A 13,362-nucleotide genomic window follows, 5' to 3' on the forward strand; every position below is an offset into this window, starting at 1 on the left:
TTCAGATGAAAATGAAGTGATGAAACGTAACTGCATAAAGCAGTACCTATACTGGTATTGCTGCTGCTGAATACCAGCTAAGAGATGTCTCTCTAGGCTTTTCTAGTGTGCTACCCTGGGTGTCAAGTTTTCGGGGGGGGGGGCAAAAAAACCCCTGAAGTATTTCCATCCCAACTAACTGACCTTACAGATTACAGTGCACTAGTCATACAATTTCTATAAGCATGTTTGAAAAAAAGAAAGATGTTTTACAGAACACTAAGGCTTTCAAGCATGCCAGCTCATTATATCCAGTTAAAAAAAAGTACACTTGATCATGAGACATTTTGTTATTGCTTCCTGAAAACAGTTGAAACAAGGAAGAAATCCAAAGCAGGCGATACTTTGAATCCTAATGGAAATAAAAGCAGAATGCCAAGTGCCAGGAGAGCGAGGAGCAGGGCAGGGGCTAACATGTTTGAGTGCAAGCAGGTAACTTTGCACAGAGCATGCATCTTTTCGATGCACGCTGTAGGTAAAATGCAACCCTGTGGAAAAAGGTAGGACAAAACCCACACATGTTATATTATCAGGAAAGCCCTTACACAAGATAAATTATACCCTTTGCAAATTCAAAGAAAAAAAAAAAGATTGAGAGTCCAGATTTTCACAACATAAATCTTAATTGGTCTGCATTTAAAAAGCTCTGGTTTCCTCAATCAGAAGAATACCCAAAGGCAGAATTATCCCTTTAGTCTGCTAAAGGCTCGTTTTCACATAGCCTTTCTGCGATATGTTAGTTTTAATTCTTTGTTAGTATAATCATTTCCATATGCAGAATATGGAAAGTTAGGCTGCACAAGTCCATGAGCATTGCGCAGCCCATTGAACGGCGATTACCTTTGCTGCCCAGAGGTAGCCAAACCAAGCTTAATCAGCATGCAGGTGTCAATCAGGCATGCACACCTCCTCGGTCACTGAATCAGACACACGTCTGCATCTGCCAACACTGCTGGGTGCCACCTGAGCTGCAAAGGACTCAACAGTTGATACCGTGAAGTGAATCAACAGTCCCTAACGGTTCTCAAATATTCTGGAGGAGAAATCTTGTCAAGCCAATTATCGACTAAGATCTCTTCAGATTGGTTTTGGCATTGATTTATTAAATGAGTGAGTTTAGTGTTCATCTCCAGCAGGATGTTTCCAAGCAAAATTTTGCATCTAACTGAAAGCAGATGCTTCATAGCACTATTTCAGGACAAAGCTCTTTTTTGTTTTTATTTTATAGAAGGAATTTGGTGTTTGTTGACTGGAATTGAGACAGTTTCCTACAAGAGATGTAGGAAAATCAAAACATCCAGATTTGCTCATTCAAAAAGTGACTTCCTCCTTAGCATATTCTTCCCCTGACATTGTGGGGTACTCCCTGCAGAAGATCTGGGCAGTAGACTGCTGTCACAGGCTCCCTTTCTGGCCTGGTCCTTTTCAGCACTTCCAAGTTAACAGAAAATCCCATAACAAACCAGCAATCAACAAAAACACACCACCCCATTTTTTCCCCTATCTGAGCCCTTCAGAGAGTCCCTCGTGATCGGGACACTGGCTGGCAAATCTTTCACTGATATGGAAATAACCTGGACAAAAGCTCAGCTAAACAGGTTATGTCTGTGTGAGAGTAATTTTTCCTCGACTATCCTGACTCAGATTGGTGACTCTCATCATCTTGACACTACATGGATGCTTTTCCACCTCTCCTTTTCGGCATTTCTACACATTTTGTTCACATACACATAGTCACAATACACGCAGCGCAGTGCAAGTGGAGGCAAGGTTGCTCCGTTTGCTCTCTGATACGAGAAGAAACCCTCAGCTCAAAATAAAAACATACGACAGCATGAGAATACTCCAGTCTATAAATCCTTCCAATTTATTAGCTTGCATTAGCATTGAAAAGTCAGCGTTAAGGCTTCAAACCATAGGCTTTTCTCATTAAAATCTGTTGACAGCGTAGGCAAAAAAACCCCTTCTGTCTGTCTTTGTTTCCTACGGATAGAATCCAGACAGCTCTCTTTCCCTGCTGCCTTAGATTTGCTGTCATTATTTGCCCTAGTGTCTTTCTCCATCTCTTGCTCTTAGACTGGCCATACCTCCTCTCCCACTGAAAAGTGATGTCGTTTCCCTCTTTGCATTCTCTCACTGGGTCAATGTATAACTGGATGTCATATGCATTACCGCAAGTCCAGGCAACTGTTCACATCTATGCCGCTTTTGCCAGTTCAAGGGATATCATTATGCTTGTGTTCACCACCAAATATAAAAGAGTAACTAACATGCTGATGCACCTTTTATTCACTGCAGTTTAGAAAATTATCTGTTCCTCCAACCTTACCTCTTTTTATGAATTACACTTTCTGTCACTTGCCTTGCTGAGAAACAGAAGCTAAGGCCTGTAGCAGTATGTTATACACTCCCAGGAGACATTTCAGCCACTGAGGCCAATTAGCACAGAAGAGCTTGTGTTCAATTGGTCAAATACTTCATTGTACCAACAAATGGGGGGCTACATCCAAAGAGGCACAAGTTACTAATGCATGCCTGAACCATGCCTGGAATGGTGTTAGTCAGACCAGGTCTAAACCAGGCTGAGAGTTTTTTGTCAGTTTAACAGCGGAGGTGAATAAGATGCATTCTTTAGGAATGTTTCCTGTCACTGCTTAAACCGTTAGCATAATGAGAAAGTCCAGCAAACCAAATGCATTCAGGAAAACAACAGTAATCCACCAGTTCATTTAAATCTCTCTTCTTCGCAGTGGGCCACAAGACACAGAGACCCAGATATGGGCCCCAATTCCACTCTCTTAGCATCCAAAGGCAAACTTCAAATGACTGAAACTAAAGTCTAGGCCAGGCACCCCTCCTCCTTCCAACTCCTAAGTCTCATTTCACCTCTTCTCAGTCTTCATTCTTCACTAGCACCCTGACTCACAAAGCTCTGCTGCATGAGACTGCCTTCAGTTTGTATAACCTTTCCACCTAAGTTTACACATTTCTTACATATTTTTAGTAGCTTTCTCCTGCCTCATCTCTCAGAGTTTCTGAAGTCTCTTCTCCTCCTCCCCCATTCAAAGACTCCTTCTTAATTTTTTTCTCCATTGCTTCTCCAACCTTACCATACCCCACCCTCAAATGTATCAGGCCAGATGCATATAGACCCAACTTCAGAGTCGCTGTTGGATTTTACACCTCATCATAGCTGCGAAGGGTTGCTTAGTAAATATACACAAACATACACATCCTAGGTGGTCTTCTAGCTAAGAGGGTTTGTCCTGAAACAAGACACTATGAATTGGATATACAAAGGACTATTTACTAAGGGAACTGAGGAGAAACTTCTATGTGTACAGCAGAAAACCAGTAAGTGGAACTGACTGACAAATGCAGCAAGAGGGGTTCGATCTCTGAGTTATTTTAGAAAGGAGTGACATAAAAAGGATGAAGTAATTGCATAAAAGAGAAGAGGGGAGTACAAATAAGAGAATGATAAATGGACAGACAGAACATATAAGGGCTGTACTATCTTTCAGCTTCCAAGATGTTCCACATAATCACTTACTATTAGTTCTAATTGACTTCAATGCAACAAAAGCACAATGAGACTTTTCCAGACAAGTAAAATACACATGCACTGCTGAGTATAAGCACAAAAGAAGTGTAACTACTTCTGAAAAGTTATGGCTTGGCAGCTGATGAAAAGGAAGAAAAGAGGAAAGAGTTATTTTTGCATACTTTTCTTAAGCCTCTATAGTGCAAATACCTTACACAAACAATGCCACCTATCTTAAGTGACCACCCTAGGGATAAGGTAATTTAGTTACCTCATAGAGATCAGTGCTTAATTAGAGGTCAAACTAAATTATACTTGGAAACCTCAGCAATATTTTCAAGTCTGTTTCTGTGCCAGAAAGTTGCTATTGGATGTGGCTCCCATTGTGGGCTTTACTACTTTTCCTAACAATCACCTGCTGCTGACCATTTAATCATCATATTTCTCAGTTGAGTTCCACATTAATTGATACACCTTCTTACACCATCATAGTTTAATAACAAAACTCAAATATAAAATTTGTATTATTAGCCTAGCAATATAATAGAAAATGAGAATAGAAAAAGAGCTGTACATCTTGAAAAACAGAGCGTGGTATGTATGTTTGCTCATAATATGGACATCAACCACTGTACCATACGACCACTTATTATCACAGTTATTCTCATACTAAATTATGTTGGTTTTGCTGACAAGTAAGTCTGATTTAACTTTTGTGTTACATTCGGCTAAATATTGTACAGGGAAATAACGTTCTTTGCACTATAGCATAAATATACATATATATATCACTACAATAACAAAAGCCTCAAAAAATAATCCTACAAATAAACCTTATATCAGCATGACCTCTATATGTTCTGAAATACGAACAGTAGGTATTGGATGTTAAAAGCAGCAAAAGTAGTACAGAAGTTTATCAGTTACATACAAAAGTGTTAATTACCCATCACTGAAGGTTATAAACATGTTTGTTTTCAAAGTCAAAATCAAATACTTGTAGCAATTTTAGAGGCCCTGGCATATATTTTGGAAACACAGCATTTTAACATTTAAAAGCAAACCTATATTTATCCTTTTTATTGTTCTACTCCACTTTTACATTTTAACTCCCAACAGTTGGAACAGGATATTGATGCATACAAGTGTAGGACTGTATTTAAATAACTCCAAGCATATAAACAGATTCATCCTTTTAAAGAAGAAATGAAAACTTTGACAATGGCAACAGTTTAAAGTTGAACCATAAATACTTACTGACAGTTAAGAATATCTCATTGGTTCTGTGTTAAGTTTTAAACAGTGCACAAATGCACTTTACGTGAACTCGGTTGGAAGTCTCAGAGGACATAATCTATAGTACAGAGCTGCAATTGAATTGTGAGCAGTAGGACAAGTAACTGGGTAATGAAATTTGATCACAAAGAATTCCCTGAAAGACAAAACTTTGTCTCCAGTATTCTCTTAATAAATGCTTTTGGCTGTTCCTTCCTCAGCCATGCGCACACTCTCTGTCAATCCACTAACTGCAGTATGGCCACTGCAGCTAAGTGTGGCACGTCCTGCTGGGGTACAAGAGGAATAAGGCAATTTAGTGTTCTTTCAAAAGTGAAGATGAACTTGCTGCAGCTAGAGAGGGACAAACAAAGGCTCCCAGGCAGTTTCCTGTTCTAACAGCACAGGCAAGCGTAGCTGGGATACAGTATCACATACTGTATCACTTCCTCGTGTTGAATACAACCTGCTGTTACAGAGTGACATCCAGGCTCTTGGAATGCTAAACAGGATAGAAGACAGACCAAAGCAGTCTGCAAATGCCGGTTTTACGGTAGTTTTATACTGCTTCTGACTTGAATTCTCTGTGTTTTGGAAATACCTGTCGTCATTGCCCCGCTGTGTCTCAGCATAGAAAAAGCATAGGGCGTCCCAAGGCAGATAACATACTGATCTCAGTGTCACAGTGAAACAGATATAGAATGAAATCCTTAACGACAAAAATCAATACAGTTTGACTGCACCAGCACCCAGGTTAATGAATATTTATCATTCCCTACTGATGCTTCTAATTTTAGCCTATTTTATTTTTTAAACAAACAGGAAACCTGCTTGTTCAGGAGTCTTTGGTAATCTGGATACAGTGCTTTTTAAACAGTTATAGAAAAGCTCTGCACCCATAGTCACACACCATATTTGTATGTACTTGTCCATCAAAACAGAGAAAATAATGAGAAATTATTCCAGTTGCAGGAATGGCTTGGTCATGGGTGGATTGGTATCTGTAACTGAAATCTAACAATTTGAGATATGGCATTCTGTGGCATTATGATAAAAAATGAAATAATGACATATCTTAAAAAATGCTTTTTAAAATTATTTTGCCTTGTTTAAAGTGTTATTTCAGAGCTCATTTTGCGGAACATACAGAGGAGAGTTGTCAGGTCTTTTATTTATTTCACCAGTCTCTCTACATAATAATATAGATTAACTGATAACAAGGTACAGAAAAAATAATTTTAAAAATGGTACACAAAATAGTCTGGTGGCTAGGGGAGCTACTCCAGCAACCTGTGTTGCAGTTCCTTTTGCTGCACTGCCCCATGGCATACATTTCAATATATCATTTCACATTGTTCAAGCAGAGCTTAAATGATTTTTTAAATGACCTATCAAAATCACTGTCACTAAAAGGCCTTTCTAGAAAGGAACTCAGTTATCCACAGCGCTGAACAATTCCGGTGAGGATCCTGAGGGAGAGGGGGAATTAGAATACCTAGGACTTCAAAAGACCAGGCCAAGGACCCTCTGGTCCAGCACTTACTGTAATTAATAGAAGCTTTTCCACTAATTTCAGTGAGATTTCAGGTCACACACAATTAGTAAGATTCCAGTTGTTTTTACTCCCATTGATGTAAGCGTGGTCACGACTCTGTTCAAACATCTTCTGGACTGACACCACCAAGACAGTACCTCATCATGAATTACAGGAGGAGTTAAAAGCAGTTGTGTTTGCACTGGAAATAAACATAATCTTCACATTGGTTTCCAATAGTGAAGATTTTATTCCCTGAGAAAAAATGTACTACTATTGAGATGCATCGGTACCAATAATCTTCAATTCAACACAGATATTTTTTGGGGAGATGAAAGTTCCTAATTGAGCAGTACAGTAAATAATCACTACAACACCTTTGAACAGTGACATGAGGAAATGCCATAGCCCAAACTTGCTTTTATACCATTTATCTTATGCTTTTCTAACAACAGTTCTGCAGCTGCTAGCTGAGAATTTTGTGTAGTCTGCGACATTTGTAAAAAGTCTAACATTATTGTAGACGGGCCCACTTTCAGCTGTTTTCTGTACAGGCAGTTTTCAATTTGTCCCAAGACTGAGTTAATTTGAATGCCATCTTCTCATCTTGGCAAGTTCCTCAGTTGCAGATCAGTGCATTATAATGCGAGACAGATTCTAACTGTGATTATATAACCCCGTCCTACACTTGGGACAAAGATAATAATGAGAACAGAAAAATGTATCTGCTGTATTCTCCTGACTGTGCCAGTTTTGTCCTAATGGTCAGTTATGCAAGTGTCCCATGGGAATCTTTCATAGTAGTTTTGCTACAATGAACTTACTCAGCTCAAAAGATTATTTTTTTTTTCCCAAGGAATCATAAAAATGAGAAATGACAGAGTTGCTAGGTCACCTTACCCTTCTACTACATTCTACACTTAAGAATATGTTCTATGCAGTTTTATTTATTACTGGTCTGGCTCTGAAAGAATTTCAGTGGTGTAAATCACTGAAATCCCATGGGAGGGAAGCAGATGAAAAATTACTTGATTCAGATAATGATCTAGTTTATTGTCTTTGATAAAACAAAACATTCACATAAATACCCAGGGCTGTAATTTTGCATGGCATTCTAAAATCAATGACACAGGATGTAGTTTTGATCCTCCTTACACTAGTACAATTCGCAGTCGTTTTGGGTTTACCAACAGTAAGCAGTAATAATGTTATTACAATTTCATTCATATTATTGTTGTTAATATTAACAAAATAGTAACATAAAAAAGTAATGCAAGTACTACACTAAGAGTACCAACAAAAGCAGGTCAAGAATTAGAACATCAGTGCCAACCACCAAGTAAATTTGAATGGTTAAATACATGCATTGTATTAACTCATCCAAAAGGCATCTTGAGATGAAAAAATCTCTTTCATTATGGCAAGGGAAGGCTTTATCTTGAAACATCCTTAAGAGATGTCAGAATGTGGCCCAAGGCTACTGGGTTATACTCCAGTTTTAGAATGAGAGAAAGACCAAATCAGAGAGCCTCTCTGCTGAACTCAGGCTGTTGCCTCTATGCCACATATGCATACACACACTCAGTCCAAGCTGCTCTGCATAAGACATATAAACTTAGGAGAAAATAAACCTGAAATATGACCTGAAGAGACTATACTGGAACTGTACATGCTTTATATAAACAGCAGTTCCGGTATAACACTTGAATGTCTGCAAGCGGATTACAGATTGCATACACCTAATCTGTCTGGGTTGTATTGAGACTCCCTACACGTGCTTAGAGAGTGTGTGAGCAGAGCTTTGCTTCTGCAGTGGCCATTGGTCTAGAAAAGCAGGAGAGTTTCAGTAAAGTAGTTTGGTGTATTACTGAACTGGAGGAGGGAACAGGTTAGTACATGGAAAAAGAAACCCCTGTGCAAGAAAAGCAAGGAATGGAAATATCCTGGTATCTTTCTGATGGCTATTTCCATTAAATGCTTGAAAAGATATTGTGACAAATCAAGTTACCAAGACTGATTGAAAATAAAGCCAGAGACTTATTCAAATTTTAAAAACTAACCACTCAGCTTTGTCATTTAAGCAAAGAGTATTCCTATCACTGCTTACAAATTCAAAACAGAATAGCCTTTAGAGTCTCCAAGCAGCATGCCCATCAAAAAGTATGTTTGCGTTGCATCCTCACAACTAAACGATGTTCATTTTTTAACGACTCTTAGACAAGTTTCAGAAAAGACCTGAAGATGTATACTGATCTATACCCAAACTATGAAAATACCCAAAACATCACTAAGAAAGAAGGAACACAGAGGTAAGGTTATCAAAGGATTACCATGACCTAGTCACATGCATACAAAGAGGACTGAAAAACAGGTTGTATTTAAATCGGGTACTTGCTGGTTCTACAATTACAACAGATTTTGCTTTGAGTAGACTGGCCCCTCACTTAGACGTTTTAATAAAATATACTGTACTGCCTACATCCTTCCAGTCTTACATTTCTGATGGACTAATGCCTCTGTTGTGACAATGTCAACCCTTTCATTATATTGTAGGCTGTTCTGAGTTACACCTTTTTTAGGTCACAAACTTCTCACTAAAAAGCTAAACTCCCTCCATAACGGTAAAATTGTGTCTTCCCTATTTAAAATTTTCAATTTTGCACAAGCAGTTGCAAGTATTTCTTACATAATGATTCTCCTCACTTTTATTTGCTGCTGTTTCTAGAAGTCTATTTCTAATTTTCATAGCTTTTTAAAAATTGATTTTTGCATGCTTCTCCCGAACTCCTCCAAGGAGAAGTAAAAGCTCAGAACACATTGTTAACATGCTTATTAGTTATAAATACACTCTGAAATCTTTAGAGAAGATTTAGAAGCTACGACTATAATGATAAGCTCAATATTGCTATTAAAACCTGGTTTTCCTGCTTGTTGGGACATTTTCAGTAATTATGCTGTTGTAAGTAGTAACTGTGGAATAATTGCTGGAGATAACTTATTGATATGTCCACCTCTTATGCGAAGGTAAACCTTCAGGGTGGAATGCGGTGGATATGCAAGGAAATCTGTTCCATGATAATTCCCTAAGCAACATAACCTGCAACCTTAGATGTCAGCAACACCATGGAGCTCGGTATGCTGACTCTAAGAGAAACAACATGGAAGGTGGAGTGGAGTGGAAACACTGCGGCCAGGCTCTGTGATATCACCACAAGGATGGGAACTGGATGAGATGATACTGATAAACCGCATAGTTGTTACCCTGAGCCAGCGCTGAACCAGCAGTTATTAATTTTCTGTCAAAATCATGTCCTCTGGGTGAACTTTGTTCATTGTAATACCAAAACACACCTCCATTCCAAAGGCTACCCACCTTCAAGGTGCGACCACCTCCCACTGAGCAGGTGCTCAGAATTTCTCTAGCTTATACCTTTAAAAGTAAAGCAAGGAGGTTTTATACCAATCATGATAAAGGTATGTATGACTAGAGTCACTCAAGCTCCACCTAAAAATAAGAAAATAGTTTAAATTGGCTTAAGAGAGAAGGAATGTTAGGGAAGATACCATTGTAGACAAGTCAGGAGGACATCGTGGACTTCTGGGATCAGTCGATGGGCTGAACCTCTCTTCTCCCCCCTAGGGATACCTATTGGGTAAGATTCAAGCACTCGAATGTAGGAAAAAAACAGGGGGGTTTTTTGACCTGAATAAAAGGCAATGAAACTTTGCTATGTACGTGACATTAATTTGTTGGATTGCATGTGATGTGGAACATGCACATAATTTAATACTGGGCATTGAGAATACTTTGATAGGATTTACAAAAGATTAGGTTGCTTTAGCACCTGGAGCACTAATAGATCTGTAAAGTCATGTTAACTTTAATGATATGATAAATATGTACATGACGTCCATGTAAATACAGTGATGTTTAGCCAGTGGAATAAAGTGCAACAAATACACTCTGGGAGACAAGAAAATGGACATATAAATTCAATAGTTTCAGTTAGAAAGGACCATCATTTATAAAGTGATTATTTGGCGCTGTCCCCATTCTGATGGTTTTTAGATCTGTCGGTTGTCTTTTTTTTTTTTTTTTTTTAAATGAGGCTGAGATCATAAATGTGAAATAAATCAAGAATCAATAGCAAGGTTTTGCTTTTTAAAAAGCAGTAACAGTAGTAGTAATAGAGGTTGGTAACTCCACTTCTTGACTCCACTTCAAGTCTTTGTGTAAAGGATGGTAGTATGTCTCCTTGGAGTTAGAACAAGTACTAATTAAGCTTCATATAATCTTGGTGTGATCTGTCAGTCAGCAGTATCCTGCTGGGGAGGTGAAGAACTACATAATGTCTCGAAGGTTCTCCTCTTGGGGACAAAACTAAAACAGCACTTTGTTGCACAGCAAGATTATAACTTTTATTCTTCCTCTTCAGCTGCAGCATACTCCTTCTGAAGTGTGAGGTTCATGAGATTACCTGTGCCTTGCACTCTCTGGGATACAGCCTGAACTCTGGCTGTAGGTACAGAAGTCCCAAATGTGCAGTTGTCACACTGGGAGGAACTGATGCATTCTTTGACTTATAAAAATCTGTGCAGGGACCAGCCCTAGTCTGTAGCAGGAAAACTAAACTACTGTGTTTAAGAAAGCTAAAGTAAGAAAGCGTTCCAGAAGCTGACATTTTATTTTATCAGACCATTCCCAGCATATCAGCTAAGTGCTCCTTGATGAATACCATTTAAAACAATGCACTTAATTTTACAAGACTAATTTTACATAGTGTCATACAGACCAAACCAAGCACGTATGAATCCTACTAAATACAGAGTGTCGAGCAAAAAAAAGAATGATAAAGGACTTTAAGGAAGACAATGATGCAAAAAGAATTTTTATTTAATCGTAGAACCTAGTATTTCACACCTGTACAGCTGATAATACTCAGATAAACACCTCAAAGCAGCACATTCCTTCAGGCTCTAAATCACAGTGAGTGTGCTATTGGATTATGAGCTGATTGTGGTCATCAGCAGGTACAATGCTGAACAGACATCCTAACTATATTTGTTGATTTGTAATGATGAATAAGTGACAAATTAATTATCAGTGAGCCACTGAGCTAGCAAGATAGCATTTAGAATGGAGGATAGATAAAATTCAACTGATTCAAATACCAACAAACAAACTGCATGGTTCTTACTGTATTTTTTTTTTTTTGTATTTTTTTTTTTAAAGAAAGTGCTAGGTTTCTTTCCTTGCCAGTAAGAGCAGGAACTGCTGTGTAAGGTGTGGAAAGATAACCAGATTATCAGTTGGAAATATTTCTAAAGGTTTTTAATATTTTTGGAAAATGATGAAACAGATGGAAATGCTGTATGGCTATAGGTTAAATCCAGTAACAGTGGAGGAGGTAGATTATGCCTGATTAATGAGAGATCAAAATTAAGCTACAAGACTCTAGAATGGGAACTTCTGTGGGAAATGGAGAGGCTTTTATGTTGCAGCTGCTAGTACCGCAGTCAGTGAACTAGGAACAACCTTTTTAGGCTAGTCTTACTTAATCAAAGTGAGTCATTACAATAGAGTCAACAGGGATAGAGGGTCCTTCCATTAAACACTGTGAGTAAAAATAATGTATATTAACCAAGTTAGTTCACAGAAAGACTTCTAGTTAACAAATACTGAATGTTTTAAAAAGAACTCTTTCATTTTCTACTCCGCTTTTTGTTTCTTTTCTCAGCAAAACACTGAAATAAAAAATATACAAAACCTTGTTGCCAAATTGCCTTTGTGCCAAAACTGAGAAACACAACTTTGGAGCTCAATTTTGAAAAACTCAAAAAATTAAAACTTACCGTTTATTCATCATTTATCTAATCAAACCCATATTGACTTATTTTGCATAAAAATAAGGGTGGAATTTACACAAGTTGCTAAAATTTAAACAACATTTTTAAAGCAGAAAGTGCTCAAAACAGAACACAGAAGAATGTTTTCAAAATGTTAGGATGGGCTATTTATGCAATCAATTCAGTGACAACAGAACAATATTAAAAATCTGAAAATATGCAATTTGCGATAAATGTACTAGGGTCCTGCTTAGCAGGATTTCTGCACTAAAGAAGTTGCTAAAACTAGTTTGAATAATTGGCTATTATCTTTTTCTATCAGCAAAGCTTTGCAAATCTCAAATGAAATCAAACACTGAAACTGTTAACTCGCATACAGGAGAAATTTTAAGCTAAAGATTACCAAAGCTGTCTATATTTTTAAACATCTCAGGCCTAATCTGGTACATGATGATGGTTCTGGAAAAAACAACTGCCAATCGAGCACTGACTTGGAACTGAATGATACACTGAGAAAGAAGCAATAGAGCTAAGATGAAACACAATACCCATATGGACTTCAGCTGCTTCAGTCACAAGAGAATTAACCATTAAAACAGAAAAACTTGCTTACCTCCTCCAGTGCTGTGAAGTTTAATAACTCATGTTTACAAATATTTCTAAGATGCGGGGGATGAAGACTGCCATGTACCTAAAATAAAACAAAACAAAACAAAAAAAGAAGTATTTTCTTAAATTGCTAAGCACAAAAGCTGAGGCTGCAACATTACTACTTTTAAGACAGTAATTACCATTAGTGATATAAAAGCTACTTCACTGAAGAACCTGAAAATCTGTTTGGCTTATTGTAATTGTAACTCCATACAAAGTTGCATGTTTTAGCTCTGAGATCTGCAAACTACAGCAAGCAAAAGTAGTTCAGGTATCTGGTAGCTGTAATTTACTTGCAACTGTGCTAGTTCTGAACAGCACCAATCAGAATCAGGGCCTCCAAAGCACTGTGCAAACTATATATGAAGAGCTTACAGTCCACTCTGAAAGAAGGCACGCTAACGGGAAGAAAAGGAGAGGCAAGTGACTGATAATAGAAGTGGAGTATATACATAAGCGCATAGTCCCAAAT

At 37.9% G+C, this 13,362-nt stretch overlaps 1 protein-coding gene across 1 annotated transcript in view; it reads right to left on the reverse strand.

The window, feature by feature from the left end:
* The window catches only part of LOC104316988 (bifunctional heparan sulfate N-deacetylase/N-sulfotransferase 3), a 205,274-nt gene extending 192,335 nt beyond the window's left edge, over window positions 1–12,939 (reverse strand). The window contains exon 1 of the mRNA XM_069804723.1: window positions 12,853–12,939. The gene's annotated coding sequence lies outside the window, so the exon portion shown is untranslated. The remainder of the gene's footprint in view (window positions 1–12,852) is intronic.
* Between the last annotated feature and the right edge of the window lie 423 nt (window positions 12,940–13,362).

The sequence above is a fragment of the Haliaeetus albicilla genome, chromosome 1 (assembly GCF_947461875.1).
Source record: "Haliaeetus albicilla chromosome 1, bHalAlb1.1, whole genome shotgun sequence".
Taxonomy (NCBI): Eukaryota; Metazoa; Chordata; class Aves; order Accipitriformes; family Accipitridae; genus Haliaeetus; species Haliaeetus albicilla.